This window comes from Euprymna scolopes, chromosome 6 (assembly GCF_053919585.1).
Source record: "Euprymna scolopes isolate OS-2025 chromosome 6, ASM5391958v1, whole genome shotgun sequence".
NCBI classification, from domain to species: domain Eukaryota; kingdom Metazoa; phylum Mollusca; class Cephalopoda; order Sepiida; family Sepiolidae; genus Euprymna; species Euprymna scolopes.
In genome coordinates this window covers 120,018,073-120,035,592 of record NC_136487.1, presented here as the reverse complement: position 1 = coordinate 120,035,592, position 17,520 = coordinate 120,018,073, and the positions used below count along the sequence as shown (strand labels likewise).

The window sequence follows — 17,520 nt, the reverse complement described above, 5'->3', positions numbered from 1 at the left end:
TTTACATGATTTTGATATGCAAATGCTTTACCACACACTTCACAAGAAAAAGGTTTCTCTCTTTTTTTTGTTTTATTTTACTTCAGTTGAAGTTCTCAAAAATCAAGGGGCACCCCACCTGGGGCTAACACTTGAAGTCTATATGAGATACATAGATATTCGAATGTTCCAAACACTGAGTTAGTAAAGAAATTGAGAACATAATTTTCCTCTCCCCAATTAACCATTTTCATACGTTGTAATATATATTTAATTTTGGTCTCTTGGTCTTACTGGATTCCAGGACAAGAATATATCTAGTCTGGTGGAGTATCCAGCTTCGTGCTATTACTTGAGGCAGTATCACTTGGAGAAGGTGCACCATTCCTCGGAAAAGCTGTGGGGTAGCCGTAGTGAGGAGATCTTATTTGGGCTGCGAGTACTATGTGATTTTGAATATTTGGTCAGGGTTTACTTCTATGGAAAAAGTATCCTCATGCCAGATTGTTCTGACAAACCCCTGTACAGAGAGACCTTAGACACTCGAGGATAGTGTCTAGTAACCATTCAAGTTCTCCCCAGTAGGCATTCAAGTTCTCCCCAGTAGGCATTCAAGTTCTCCCCAGTAGGCATTCAATAGTATGTGTTCGCATGTGTACCAGTATGTTATATTTACGTGCGAATGCTTTACCACACACTTCACAAGAAAAAGGTTTCTCTCTAGTGTGTTTGCATGTGTCTCGTATATTATTTTGATGTGCAAATCCTTTACCACACACTTCACAAGAAGTTTTCTCTCCAGTGTGTTCGCACGTGTGATGGTACATCACGATTGTTTGCAAATGCTTTGCCACACTTCACAAAAATCTTTCTCTTTTGTCGGAGTTTGTAGGTGCTCCTTAGTTTCCGAATAATTTTAAGATGCCATACCGCACACTTCACATGTGTTATGTGTCAACGTATTAGTCTTTAAATTTGAACACGTTGAACATGCCCTCCCAAACACTTCATAAAAAATAAATGATAATTGAGGTTTTTATACGTATAAGCATAATTTAACCTGAGAATTGGTTTAAAATGCTTTAATCCACACTTCACACGTTTTCTCTAGTGTGTGATGGTTTAGAATTGCTTGAAGATGCTCCTCCAATATTATATTTTTATAGCAAAAAAGTCATTTGCCAATATTTTCAAAAGATAAGCTTTCTCAGATTGTTTATTTCTTTAAACTTCTTACTGAAAATCTTAAGCTAAGATTTTTTCAAGAATAACATTTGCCTTCAACGTCTCCAAACGTATTTTTAAATTAAATTTACCACTGTGCAATGCTGGGCGTCCTGCTAAGTTTGAAATATAAGACGACTTCTACATAGATTAGTATCTAATATTATGTTTCGATATTAATATAAAGTTATGCATATTGATATCTTTATACGTATCTATGTAAAAAATTCACTTTGAAACTAATTAATACATCATTTTTTGGGGTCCCCCGATAAAAGGATAACTACGCTTGGTAATGTTTTGAAATTTTGCCCAAACATTAAACATGATATGAGTAAAAACGTAACAGAGCAGATTTTCCGGGAAAACTCTGGTTACCTACCGAGGGGTGCCTTTCAAGTTAAAATGGCTAAAATTAACACTTTTGTGTTTATTAAAAAAATTGATACCTAGCATTTTTATAAAACTTTCTGAGAAGTTGTAACTAACTGATTTCTATATAATTTTGTTTGCTTATATTTTGCGATAACTCTTTTAGGGCTAATAAAAACACTCCATTTTTGGGACTATTTTACCATAGTTGTCCAAAATTTTCTGTGCATGTCTATTTAGCAGTTTTGCATGGTGCTGAACTCAAATTTTTTTGTTTTTACATAGGCATCACCACTTATCAAGGCCAAGAGGCCACTCAAGGATAAGGGTTAAAGAGTGTACAGTAGACATTGGACAATATAGTAATCATTAGTAATGAAAATTTGGTAAATTTGATAACATATAGAACGGCTCATCAAGAACTTATTTACGTTAGACTTGAAGACAACCATATTGTAGTCAGCCGGAAAGCAGGAAAACGGAAGACAATTCCACAGGCATGCAGTTCTAAGAAAGAAGCTTTGTTCATGGAATCTACGTTTAGGTTTAAATACGTTAAATACGTTAAAGCCTTAGGGACTTTTGGGGCTAAATGGCGGGGGGGGCAAATGATGGATTAGTCATTTCTTTTTTTGCATGGTGCAGAACTCAAATTTACATTTAAGGCCTGAAACTGCACCGTTTGTTCATTTTCATTAGGATTTGACGTTCTCTGGGGACATTTGGGGCTAAATGGGGGCGGGGACAAATGCTGAACTTAGTCATTTTTTTTTTATGCCTCGTTCACTATGCACTCACAGGGAACTATGCATGCTTCTCTTGTTTTAACTCTTTTTTTTTTTTATCTCAAACAAGGCACATTGCCATTTGAACATAAGAGACTACTATTTTGGACCATGCATACAGGAACTGATTATATTAAATCTTGGCAAAATCATCCCACGAAGCAGCAACTTTATGGCAATCTACCTGCCATATCTAATACCATCAGAGAAAGACGCCTACGATTTGCCGGTCATTGTCTGAGGAGCAAGCATGAATTGGTGAATGATGTATTGCTATGGACTCCACGACACGGACGCGCAAACAGAGGATGACCTAGATCCACGTACATCCAACAAATAGCACACGACACCAACTGTGAACCTGAGGCAACTGATGGAAAACAGGAAACTCTGGACAGGAAGAGTCAGATTGGTCCGGGCAAGGAGCCCGTCATGATGATGATGATACAGGGACACTATGAAAGGAGCTAAACAGTGAGATGTTAAATTTAAATTTCTGCATGTTAGCACATTAAGTGAAACAGGAGACAGGGACGGAATTCCAAAGTCTAGCAGTTCAAAGCATCTAGGGACTTACACAATGTAAGGGTGGGATTTTGCTGCCTGTCTACTACTTAGCTGAGGGTATTCACGTCGAGGGATCACAAGCGCTATGAGTTCATTAGGTTGGACGCTCTTTTTTTGAATTCTCTCTAAGTAGGAGAGACTAGTGGCAGATACACCAGACCAGATGTGGCAACAATACTCCATGTACGAACAAATGGTGGCTTTATAGAGATACAAGAGATTGGCAGGTGTGAGTAGTTTTCTAGTGTGGTAGAGGGAACTTACATTATTTGCAGCAGTCTTGGCAATGTCTTCAATGTATTTCTTTCAATTCATATTGCCTTTGCAGCAGTCTTGGCAATGTCTTCAATATATTTCTTTAAATTCATATAGCCTTTGAATGTTTGGAACACAGGTGTTATGTGTATGGTGGTCCAAATGTAGGCTATATTTAGTTTAATTCAGTTTAATGCAAAGGAGGTAAAATAAAAGTGGAAGCTCTTCTTGAAAATTCAGATGTCTTCCATTTTTTTGTGATAATTTAACAATAGGTATTAGACATTAATTAATAACTTTTACTCAAATTCTAGTTTATTTGGGGCATTTTAAAGAGATTTCATGGCGGCATAAATTTTCATTTTGATATATCAGATTTGCATCAAATTTGATCGGTAGTCATCAGACATGACTTAAGCAAGATTCCTTGAATTTCATGTCTTCTTAAGCTTAAGCATTAAATTTTAGACGTTTTCTAGAAACAAAATCATGAAAATTGGAATAAGAATTCTAATCATAAGGTTTAGTTGCATTCAATCTTGATTTTAATCTTTGTAAGGGGGCATAAAAGTGATGCAAAACTGTTATGGGTATTCTTCCCGTGTATATATATATATATATAGTAAGTTATAAAATATATATGACGATTTATAACTTACTAACTAGCTCTACCTATGTATTGAGCACTGTTGAAGTAAATACTTAAAGACTTTCGTATATTAATTTATGTGAGTAAATGAAGTAGTTATACAAAAACGGGCCCCAACTCTAATTAGGCCCCGTTTCTTAGTGTTTTGTCTGGATGAAATGAAACTTTGGTCATAACTAGTTTATTATATTCAAAACATCACATCAAAACGCTAGGGTCTTTGGCCTTTTTTTCTCCGTTCTACAGCATATGTTCTAGATAGCCTCCATTTAGCTCCATGCATTTCTTAAGGCGCAGCACAAAGTTGTCCATGACGTTCTTACAGACCGAATTGGTAATGGCTCTCATCTCCTCCCTGGTGGCTTCCTTGAGTTCCGTGATGGTTCTGGGTTTCCCTGCATAGACTTTCGCCTTAAGATAGCTCCAAAGAAAAAAATCTGGGGGGCTTAGGTCCGGGCTATGGGGTGGCCACTCAAAATCAGTCTTGAGACTGATCAGTCAGCCTCTGAAGTTCTCTTTTAGCCAATCTCGGGACAGGTTTGAGAACTTGCTCCGTCCTGCTGGAACCAAAACTTGCTCATGAGCGACAGGTAGATGGTCTGGAGCTCACTCTTGAAGGTTTTGAGGACCTCCACATACCGCTCCTTGGTGACTGTCACTGCTGCGCCAGATTCTTCGATGAAGATTAGTCCGATCATGCCTCTGGCCGAGATTGCAGCCCACACCGTGCACTTAGGAGAGTGCATGGGCTTGGTGTCTACTTCATTGGGTCTGGAGGACCCCCAGAAGACATTTGTCTTGGAGTTCGTCTTTCCATCAAGATGGAAGTGGGCTTCATCTGAGGTCCAAAGGAGGTTAAGGAAACTTGGTGTCTCCTCGATCTTCTCGAACATCTTGACTGCCATAGCCCTCCTCTGCTTCTTGTCTGAGTCTGTAAGGGTCTGCAGCGTCTGTATTCTGTATGAGTAAGCCCTGATATCGTTCACCAGCACTCTCCTGCAAGTCTCACGGGATATACCGAGGGACATATCGAGAGCGTTTCGGACTCTGCTAGAGAGACTCTCTCACTCTTTTGACCAACTCGGCTGTTTGCTTCTTGGGACGTCCCGAGTGGCTTGGACGGTTCTTTCTGGCAGCATTGAGGTTCTCCACAGTACCATACTTCTCGAAGTGGTCCACCCAGTTCTGAATTCTGCTTTTGAATGCAGCCTTTTCACATTCGAACTGACATATGAAACTGTCCTGGGTTTTCTTAAACGAGCCTGTCTTGTAGTAAAATTTAACACAGTGTATTCTTTGTCCCAGCTCCCACTGGGGTCTTGGTGTACTCACGGTCGTTGATTCTGCCATGTCCTGTAAAATAAGGGCAATCGGTGAATAAATAATGGAGATATCACATAAAGTGTACACGGGGCCCGTTTTTTTGGGCGGGGGGGGGTTCACCCTGTATATATATATATATATATATATATATATATATATATATATATATTTTTTTTTTTGTATACCAGACACACACACAGCCGTTCAGCTTTATGCATATATATATATATATATATATATATATATATATATATATATATATATATATATATATATACATATATATATATATATATATATATATACATATATTGCGGGGTACAAAGCACAAATACGATTATGAGCACCATATAAATAATCGTATTTGTGCTTCAAATTTTAGTGCCAACTTTTTTTCCATCCTTAGCAAGTCGCCCTCTCTCTACGATCTCAAAATTCTGGAAACTATATATATTAAGACTCTGAGACCTTCTCTTTGCAAACAAAAAGAGAATCTCTTAGGGCTTAATCCAGTTTCTATTTAATAATTAGTTTCCCCTTCTTCCCCAACTCCTGCTTTTTTATCTCCATTTCATTGTTACCCCCCTTTTTTTCCTTTTTAAAATGTAATTATTAATCTTGATTTTAGCTCTGTTGAGCGAGCTTCGAAACCGGTCAGCTGACGTATTCATTTTTTATTTTTTGATTTCACTATCTAAAATGAAGTATGTTTTCGAACAGGTGTAAAATTAGTCTTTACATAGCCATAATATATATATATATATATAGTCTTTGAAGTTTTTAACATTTGAAACTATACAAAAAATTACTTTTTATTATTCGTTAAAAAACCCCATCTAGTCAGTAAGTCATTTAATCACCTGCAATCACTGCATCAACTCTCTCGAATTTACTATAATACAAATTTTTTTTTTTTTTTTTTTCAAGGGATCATCAGTTGTTTACCATGAAACACTGTTTCGGGGATTTATATTTATATATATAATATACCGCTGAACGTCTGTGTGTGTGTGTGTGTGTGTGTGTGTGTGTGTGTGTGTGTGTGTGTGTGTGTGTGTGTGTGTGTGGTCACTAATAGGCCCCTATATGTATGACTATTTTAAAAAACTGATTACATATAACGACGGGTACTTTTGCTAGTATATATATATATATATATATATATATATATATATATATATATATATATATATATGTATATATTGAAGTAAGAATAACTTTTCATCCTTAAAGATGATGTTAATGAGCGTGCCATTTTTAATACGGTTTAACAAGAGTCGACTTCTGGCGAGTCTCATTGAAATTGTAGGTGTAGAGAAGAACTGTCTCTTTTGGAGTTTATAGGATGACATCCGTAGGTCACTTCGATGTATTCTTCACATAGTCCTTGGTGCCGTTTGTGCTTCTTTTGTCATTTGTTTCGTGGATCTTGAATTTCACCTGATTTTTTCCTTAACATTTTTGATGAGTTTAGGTGTTCTTGAGATGCAGGGACGGCCTGATCGTTGTCTATCTTTGATCTTCTCATGATGCTCTATAATGAATCTTCTCTTCAATTCAACGGACCTTGTTAAAAATTATTATCTTTTGTTTCTGAAAAAAAAAAAAAAAAGACATTATCATATAATGGCAATAAAAAAAGAGTAAATTTATCTTAATATTGTCATAAAAATAATCCGAAATTTCGTAACAGGGCTTCTGCAACACCTTATATATATATATATATATATATATATATATATATATATATATATATATATATATATAGATATATAGATATATATATATATGTGTGTGTGAGCAAACAGTTAATAAAATATGTTAAAAAACACTTTGAAATGAGTTAAAAAAATATTTAATCTGAAAAGGAAACACTAGATAAATGGATAGTCCTTAATCCGCAGAGTTTCGAAGAAATACTCTCCTTCTCATCAGAGGGTAAGAATTAGCAAAATGCGGGATCGGATTTTGCATGCAAAAGTATTTGATGAAACAACAAGTAAGTCAAAGATCTTACTTGAAAACAAAATAAGTTAAGCAGATGAAATATGGTAAAGAAAAAGGTGATTACACATGAATGGATAGTCTGGTGGAAGATAAAAAATCCACAGACGATAAAATCCAAATGTAAAACTTCAAAAAAGTTAAAAGAATTTCCATTTGTACAAGTAAAATCCAAGGAAATCCCGTACTTGGAAGAAGATGGTCCATAATAATCCAAAGGCAGAAATCCATGGAATAATTCACAAAAATATGTACAAGGAAAAAAATAATATTAATAAAAAATAATATTAATGAAAGAAAAATAAGATATATATTTATATATATATATATATATATATATATATATAAATATATTTTATATATATATATATATATATATATATATATATTCCCCTTGTTCAATGACATGTACATAATGCACGCTCTGGTGTGATATTCCATATCATCTTTTCTGTGCAAAATTGTAAAAGGAGAAAATCATTCAGAGAGAAGCGGTTATTAAAGATTTTCTTAGTAATTGTCTGTATTTTTTGAGATGAGGTGTTTTCATTGATTGAGATTGTCGGACTGACTTCCTCATCTTGGTTTTTATCGTCACAACGTTTCGGCCGTTTTGCCCTCCGGCCTTCATCTGGTGTTTTGTATCAAACTGGGGAACTCGAACCCAACCCTTTATTATTATTACGGAGGTACCGTGTTCGGACTCCAGCTAGGCTCTGGGACATAGTTGCTGATTCTCTGTTTTGAATGTTACTTTTTTACTGCCTTCATTCAGGATTGAACTCAGCACCTTTGGGTAACTGTAAACTTTGATACAATGGCCATATGTCACTAGGACAATTCTTAGTTGGTTTTTTGTTAATGATAAACCTATGTTGTTATTCAAGGTTTTCTCTCTCTATCAGAGGTGTCCAAATTGCATTCAGCTCTATGCTTGGTTTGCTCAGTAGGTTGTTATGTCCGAGCATGTGAGCTGTTTCTTTAAGTTTTCTCACTTTCCAGTGGGTCTCTCTGTTTATTATGTCCCAGAGCCTAGCTGGAGTCCGAACACGGTACCCCCGTAATAATAATAAAGGGTTGGGTTCGAGACTCCTAACAAACGGTTCCCCAGTTCGATACAAAACACCTGATGAAGGCCGGAGGGCAAAACGGCCGAAACGTTGTGACGATAACAACCAAGATGAGGAAGTCAGTCCGACAATCTCAATTAATGAAAGATTTTCTTTTTTGTTTGTTTAACCTGTTCAAAATCTTTCAAAAGAACTACCTGTTTCATGGCAAATGAGATTCAATCGTGTCGAGTAGATTTGCAGCGTGGAAGCAACAGACAGACAAACATGTTTGATTATTATATCGATTTATGTAAAAAGTAAAAACTGGTGACTCTTGAAATTTTCGTAATTTTGGCATAGATCTAAATTGTTTGGTTTTGGATTCCAATTCGTTGGTTTAAACTGAAACATGTTTAGACAAGACTGAATCTGCCTTTTGCTGATAAGCCATGATATATATATATATATATATATATATATATATATATATATATATATATATATATATATATATATATATTTGTATGTATATATATATTTGTATGTATATATATATATGTCTCTGTGTGTGTGTGTGTGTGTGTGTGTATAATTGTATTTTCTTTTTATATTTATAATTATTTTTATTTGTTAACACCAATATTCACCAATAAAAAGAAGGAAAAAGGGGTCCATGAAAAAAAAAAAAAAAAGGTTGAGAACCACTGGATTAAATAATAAAACACTTCAGTTATTCCATGAAGAAATTTTTTTTTTTTACATAGTCATCACCACTTATCAAGGCCCAGAGGCCACGAGGATAAGGGTTATTGAGTGTAACAGTAGTAAAATTAGACAATATAGTAATTATTAGTAATGGAAATTCAGTAAATTTGTTAATTTCAGTGGAACGACTCATCAAGAACTTGTTTACGTTAGACTTGAAGACAACCATATTGTAGTTAGCTGGAAAGCAGGAAAATAAAAGACAGTTCCACAGGCGTGCAATTTTAAGAAAGAAGCTTTGTTCATGGAATCTACGTTTAGGTTTAGGCACAGATAAAGAGTGGGGGGAATTATTGATAGTGGTTTTCAGCTAGACGAGAGGGGACCATAGATTGGAGCTCAGTCGAGCACTTGCCATGAAAATAACGATAAAGCAGAGACAAACTTGCAACATCTCTTCTGTGAGAAATAGGTTGCAGAGAAGAGAAAAGGACATCCCCTACTAGGTTACAAAGTCTATTTTGAACTGCTGTATCTTTTATGTGGACCGCAAAGTAAACTCACAAAGGGCCACATGCTGCCCGCGGGATGCATGTTTGACATGCATGCTTTAAGGCATACATATTTTCCTCTACTTCTAGTCATGATGGGAGGGAGGGGGGGGCTGCAAAAAATAGTTCTCACAAGCTGAATTGTCAAGAGAGGTGATTCTTAACCTCTCTCTGCACACAAGTGTCTCCTCCCCCTGCACACACCATGTTTCATTCTAACCAAAAACGTGATGAATAAATACACTCATACCGAAAATTTATCCGCGTGATTTAAACATAACAGACAGATCAGATAACAGGCGTAGTATGTGCTAGCTGGATCTGTGTCTCGACGTTGACCGGGAAAAAATTGAGGAAACTGATAATGGTAAACCCCGGAAGTATACTGGCCGGAAATGACAGGAATAACTCTTTTGCTCCCAAATGCTAAACATTTATCTACGATACAAAAATATTGTCCACGATATAAAAAAAAAATGCATTCTTTTTTGTCTACTAATCTGGAAAACAAGGATCAATGGGTAATCGGTATATACCTGAGTTAAGTAAAGGCACCTCTATCATTTCTCCCCCCCCTCTCTCTCTACCCCCTCTCTCTCTCTCTCTCTTTATATATATATATATTTATTTATATATTAACATATTAAACAAAGGACTGTTTGCCATTTTAGTCCAACATACACTGCATTATATTTCCTCACTTAAACAATAAAATCTCTGTCAACCTTTCAAATATGGCGTCACATTTTAGAACAAGTAATAAGAAAGCGACCCCATCCTTAATATATCTTATATATCCATTTATTTTTTATACAACAATCTGCCATACACTGCGATTATTGGATTATAGATTATTTATTCGTTAAGTAACTATACATAAAAAATTCCAAAGCTGCTACAAAAATTAATTGCAAATCCATTCAAAATTATTTGAACACAAAAATTTCCATCGTTATGTAAAGTATGAACTGACCTTCATGAGACCGCTAGTACTGCAGTTTTTTTTTTTTTTTAGCTAGCAATTTTATTCTGGGCTCCGTTGTCAATATAACACACCTTAAGTCGTCTTCTACATTTAATTGATTTCGGTACTTGCTTTTAAAGATGAGAAGTTGGAAGAATGCTGCTTCATATAAGTAAGATGGAAACAGCAATAATTTTTTATTGCAATTTACTAGGAATTTAAATGAACATTTTGTCCCAAATTCTTGTAGTTACTTTTTATCAATATGTTTTTCATCGTTTTATATAATAATCACATTCGGCTTAAAATCAGTCGACGACCTACAGGTTGGGAACCACTGGTCTATCTCATATTCACCTCTTAGACGGCTGGTTTCTGAAATAATACACACTTTGGCTTTAATAATCTTTGTGGTTCCTTCATTATTAAATCTCTGAAATAGTTTGGCTTCCCCAGTTTAAAAAAAAGATAAGAAATTAAAAAAAAAAATGTAAAGCATGTCTACGAATGTTTCTGTTATAAGATATTATCAAAAGAAATAAATAATGGAAACAAATAGATTACAGACCACTGTCACTCATTATTACAGTTTAATTTTTGGGCTATTTTTTGGAAGTGTGGGTTAGTATATTGTTAAAGATATAGGTTTTCTGTTTTTTGTTTTTTTCATTTCCGTTTTAGATTTGGGAATTTTTGGTGATTCGTATTGTCTTTGTCAACCAAATACGTAATGACGAAAAGCAGGTGGCGATATGACCGTTATTTAGAAATGCGTGCAAGAATTACGTTGTTTTCGTTTAAAGATTGGCTTCAACTGTTTTTTTTTTTTCGTTCTTTCTTTTTGTGTGGAATTCTTTCGTCCATGTAAAGTTGAAAATACATTTTATCATATGTATTGTTTTTTATTTATTTATTTTTTTTTTGCAGACTGTTATCCTCATCTTCATAGTTATTGTTTCATCACGTTTCGGCCAACTATTCCTCTGGCCTTCTTTAGGTGGTTAACTACAATGGCATAGGAATGCTGAGTCTTGTAACTGTATCCTCAGTAAGTACTGCCTTCCATAGTTGTTGTTGTCTCACCACGTTTTGGAAGAAGGCCAGAGGATTAGTCGGCCAAAATGTGGTGAAACAACAACATCTATGAGGATGAGGATAACAGTCCGCAAAAAAACAAAAAACAAAAAAAAAAACGAAAACAAAATCAATTCAAAAAAAAAAAAATAATAATATATAATTTTATGGTATATATTTTCGATTTTACACGGACACATGAAATCCACGTTAAATTTTAAAAAAGATTTGTACTTTTCTTCATACAGAAAGTACCGTGGAAAGAAATAGGCAATATCAGAAACTTTTAAATTTCGATGTCGAAAAAGGTCACATAGCATATCATTTGTAAACAATGCTTTCGTTTCTAAGAATAACTCAGATAATGTAAGGAGGGGTAACTCATATTTTAAATTAAAGAATATAATGCGAGTTGTCTACTTTAAAAGTAAAATTTTATTTTATTTTCTGCATAAGTTCAAAGCAATGTGCAAGCAAATAAAAATTAAATAAAAACAAAACAAATTAAAATAACTTTACTCTATTCCGGGTAACGCCGGGTGGGTGTGGCTAGTTTTATAAATAGCAGCATCTCTACCAAATTAGCTATAAACAAGGACATAATTCAGAAGTAACCATTGCAAGATTTAAAAATAAAATACATATCTACGAAAGCAATATTAGTACTTTAGTTATTTAATCATGGTTAAAATTGAACCAATCGGATGTGAAAAGCTTGTGGCAAATTTGACCGCTTCCGTGACCTTTCTGGAAACATAAGAACACTGTAGAAATGAAAGAGAGAAAAAAATCGCAGAATGTTGGAAACACACACACACACACACACACACACACACACACACACACACACACACACACACACAGTTTTACGAAGGGGTGAATTGTTATTTCAGCTTATAGGTCTAAAGCACCGGAGACGATCATCTCAAGTGATGGCAACAGATAAAAGTCAAAACATTTAAACCAATTTATACTTTATAGACCTGTTAGTTAATACAAGTCAAACACCCGCCCTTTTTTTTTTTATATAACCAAGACCTCAAGCAAAAATAAAACACAGTAAAAATATAAAAACCGACTCAAACATTATTTGAACATTTCTATTTATATAAAAGTAGGTATGTGTATATGTTTATACGTGTGTATATGTAGGTTCACTCAAATCAGCAAATCGATCATGATGGATTTGAGTATACAATTTGCTAGACACAAGAAGTCGTAATGTGGGCTATATTCAGTTTAATTTAATTTTATGCAAAGACAGTGGAAAAGGGAGGAAGTTCTTTTTGTGAAAATTTAACAATATGTATTCAGCATCAATCAATATAATATTCTAACTGCTCCCTACTTACTTAGCTCGTACATTATGCTTTGAAAAATACCAAATACAAATTTCAAAGGTCAAACTGCTTCAAAAAAGGCCAAATTTGCGAAATTTAGCCTTTAAAAAAGGCCAACCTGGCAACCCTGGACAGAATATGAGAGTAACCTCTCCTTGGCGTAACCTTGTTTTCAAATATTATTTTAATGATATATGATCATTGTTGTAACCATGTGAAAAAGGAATTCATAATTACGACGTGCAGTGGTTTTGCATGGATGAAAGAAGTCAACAAAACATGACTTAAAAAAGGGAACATTCAACAGAAACAGGACAAAAAAGTATATTGTCTACTAAGAGGTGCTCAACTGAAGGAATAAATGAAAAAGATTGTTTCTTACAATGTTATTTTATTATTTGTATTGAACTATGTAGCACAATATTACTTTCTGAGTATTTATTCGTACTTATTAATTTATCTCATTTGGGTCAGTTCTATATTTAAAATACAATGGACACTATTTTCATAGAAATGTTAACAAACTCATATTTTCTGCGTGTTATTGTTTTTCGTGCTATACAGAAAAATATCAGCTTCATCGAAACATATTTGTCAATTAAATATATTTTTCATTTTATGGGATTTCCATGGGTTCTGCTGGTTAATGGATACTCCCTAAATTTCAATTTCTTTGAATTATTTTATAAGGTTTATAGGATGGATAATATAAGCGCAACATCAAATAATTAAGATTTTCATTGAATCTGATCCATTGTTATAGGAATTTTGTGTTGGTGATGGGAAAGAGTCTTTGTTTTTCCTAGTATTAAGAAAGAAATGTTTAAAGTTTTAAGGTGCAATTCTTTAGTGTTGTATTTTCTTTGTTTGTTTTTTTAATTTTTTTTTTAATTTTTTTTTTTTATTTTAATTTTTTTTATTTTTTTTTTTTATTTTATTTTTTTTATTTATTTTTTTTTTTTTATTTTTATTTTTTTAATTTTCTTATCATTTTGTTCTGATTGGGAGTGGGGCATCCTACCAGACACTAGACATTCACCCGGTATCTCAGACATTCCAATCAAGGGATCTTTTTAAGATTCTAACTGTCCCTTTAACAACAATTGTTTGTATCTCTCTTGCACTTGGTTCACCGTGTATATTTTTCAGGTAGTTTTTGAAATTCATTTTCATGAGTCCGGTTGCTCCTATAATTACTGGAATGATGGAGATCTTCCCTAAGATTCCAGTTTCTTTTCATGTCATACATAAGACTTTGGTATTTGGTTATCTTTTCCCTCTCAGCCCTATTTAACCCATCATCATTGGAAATACTAACTTCTACTAAGGTTGCTTCTTCCTCCTTCTTGTTCCATATTACTATGCCAGATTTAATAACTCTGTTTTCTAGGTACATAACTGTAGAAATCACATAATCATATTGGATGGTGTATGACTTATTTCCAACTGTTCTTTCTGGTAAACATGTTCCCTCCATTGTGTTGCATTGTATAGTCGACGTTCTCTAGCAGTGTCAGACTTTCTACTCCTGTGTGACAGAACATGCACTTGCTGTCGTTGCTGAGATCACTCATATTTTTAAAAACATTAGTCATCAAGGCTTGATCTTGGGCAGCCATTATAATGCCTGCCAAAGATCAAGACTTAAAGACGACCATAGTTATAGTCGGTTGGGAAGCAGCATTGTGATATTTTGTTTCACAGATAGGGTGTCCTATGAAATAAGTTATGTTTATGGGAATTCTGTTTTGTTTTGTTTTTTGTTTTTTTTTTTCTTTTTGGGTAAAGAGAGAATACAAGGGAAAGCTTTTTTCTGGGGTTGTAGCTAGACGAGTTCTTACTGTGAATGTTTTATAAGGGAGTGGGCAAGGGATTGGAGCTCAGTCGATTACCTACCATGGACATAACGATACAGTAGAGAGCAGCTAACAGCATTTCTTCTGTGTGAAACAGGCTGTATGTACAACACTCTACTAGATTGTGAAGGAGATTTTGTGCTCTCTCAAGGCAAGAAGGAATGCTTCAAACAGCACCTCTGCAGCATCATAACAGTAGTACTCCAACTTAGGATGTACCTGCCACAAGAAGAGGCTTGCGTCCAGAATGGAGTACTTTCTAGAGCAGTACAATTATCTAATCATTTCAACCTTAGCAACAATTGTAGGTTTCCCTATCATTGCAGTTAGTGAAATAAAATTATCTCCCCTTTTCTTCAAAACAATTATCACTACTGATGCAATTCTCTATCTATATAAAAGCCAAGTACGTCCAAGGATGGAATACTGTTGCCATATCTGGGCAGGAGCTGCTAAAAACAGCCTATCCTGCCTTGACAGAGTACAAAATAAACTTCGTGGCTTAGTGGAGGATGCCCTTTTCTCTACCCTGCAACCTCTCTCCCACAGAAGAGACGTTGCGAACCTATCCTTGTTTTATCATTATTTCCATGGCAGGTGCTCGTCTGAACTCCAATTTCTGGTACCCCCCTCGCCAATCTTCCACGAAAAACACCCGTCTAGCTGAATCCACTGTGAAAATTTCCCCCACTCTATATCTGTGCCTAAATCAAAACGCGGATTTCATGAACAAAGCTTCTTTCTTAGAACTGCACGCCTGTGGAACTCTGTTCCGTCTGCCTGCTTCCCACCGGACTACAACTTGGATGTCTTCAAGTCCAACGTTAACAAATTCCTAATGAACCGCCCCCTTAATTAAACACTTCATCAAATCTCCACACTAACGTAATGTACTTGCAATAACCCTTATCCCTGAGTGGCTTCCGGGCCTTGATAAGTGGTGACTACCTTGTAAAAAAAAAAAAAAAAAAAAATTATCCTCTTATGTTCACCATCGCGATCAATTAGCTGCTTGATTTCTCAAATATCCCAATTTGATTAGATAAGGCAATTCTCCTTGACCAATCAAAAGACATCTCATTTTGGTGGGCTGGATACAAAAATCCCATGGTCATCCTCTTCTGAATGCAATTGCGGTCTAAATTAATACGTAAGGAATTTTCTTCTTAATTTAAATACAACTTACATTAATCTAAACAATTTCGGGAGCCATCTTTTTTTTTTTTTTTGACATAAAAAAAAATCTTTTATTTCATGAACTTTTCAAGTCGCACCATGCTATTACCTTGGCAAGGCATTTCCTGTATTTGTTTAATACAGCATTATCCTTATATCGCAGTCTTGTGAATGCAGAAGCATTCTATGTTTCAGCATCTTACAAACTTGTGACAATTTAACCGATCTCTTGCTAGAATGACTCTAGAACTAGTACATGCATTTTTTTTTTTACTTTTTTTTTTTAGAAAGGTCAACCAAATGCGAACCTTGTTTGCATCTGTAATTCAAGAATAGATACTTGTGTGTTTGTTGAATTATAATTTCTTCCTTGTTCTTTAGTTGTTCAACTTTTCCATAATTGTTTCCTGTGCTGTGAAGGAAAAGCTTTGTGATAACAATCCGTTGTTTTTCTCAATTTTATCATCAACACAACCTCATTCTCACAACAAATTCGAAGCTAGTAAGAATAGACGACTCTTCAAAATATTGTTCTACTTGTTTTGCAGTATTTTTTTTTCTTTACTGGAAATCGCTCCAGACAAGATATGAAGCCACTTGATGTAAGGAACTAAAAATAAATAATATAATATTACTTTAAGTTAAAAAAAAAAAAATCAACAATGAGTGTTAGAGGAATGGATTCCGACCCAGAAAACAGCAATTTTTCCCCTTTTGTTGTTACATAATTGTGTAATGTTGTGACCATTTGGGCTGTGATCATAGCATAGTATCTGTGTTAACTGTGGAAAGCAGGGCCAAGGGTCAAAACATTATTATTATTATTAATTGATTCAAGCGAGGGCGGGTCGCTGGATCAATTATTATGATTAGAAAAATAAACAATTAAATTGGGAAAAAATGATTGACATATAATATCGCAAAAGGAATGTGAAAATAGAAAATAGATGTAAACATGATTTTTGTTTGCATAAACAAGTAACTAGATTGAGGTTACATCAGTTGTTGGTCTGAGACACGTAATGATGTGATTAGATGTAGATTTGGAGAGATTCTAGGCAGTCGTTAGCTGGACATCAGAGGGAATGGACAACTCAAGAGTTGGTCTCCATGACGCAGGGAGCGGCATTATTTCAGGCAGCCAAGATGTAAAAACGTGTAATCTCTGAAAATGCCGGCCGGATCATGAAAATAAATGTTCGTAAATAATTCAGGTATGTGTTGTGTTATTTTCATCTGTTAAAAAGAACTGTTTGTCTACAACTGTTTCGATACGTCCACGTCAATCGTTTTCTGGTAGAACTGCTGCATGAATGTTAAAATATACACGCTAGACGATCAACTAAATGATACGACGTATATTATATACGCATGAATATACGGGAAAAGATAAACCCAACTATTCAACATGTACGTTATACATACATTACACAACAGGACACTTTTTTTTAGAGTCCCATAATGTAACAATTGCTCCGAGCTGAACAATTATTATTATGATCGTTATTGATATTTGTAAAAATGGAAAAAGAAAGATTGTTATCAGGATGAAAAGGTATTTTTAGGATAAAATTATTTATGTTAAAATAGTTCCCCAAAATGTTAACTTGGTGAAAAGAATGTTAACTAACATAAACGAAAATG

The 17,520-nt window shown here is 34.6% G+C and overlaps 2 long non-coding RNA genes across 2 annotated transcripts in view; one reads left to right on the top strand and one right to left on the bottom strand.

Annotated features, from left to right (window-relative positions):
• Nucleotides 1–17,520, top strand: part of LOC145277915 (uncharacterized) — a 104,010-nt gene that overhangs the window by 74,085 nt on the left and 12,405 nt on the right. The gene's annotated exons all lie outside the window — the stretch shown is intronic.
• LOC145277916 (uncharacterized) overlaps nucleotides 6,323–17,520 on the bottom strand; it is a 106,214-nt gene continuing 95,016 nt past the window's right edge. Inside the window, exon 3 of the long non-coding RNA XR_013868246.1 lies at nucleotides 6,323–6,747. This is a non-coding gene — a long non-coding RNA (uncharacterized LOC145277916). The remainder of the gene's footprint in view (nucleotides 6,748–17,520) is intronic.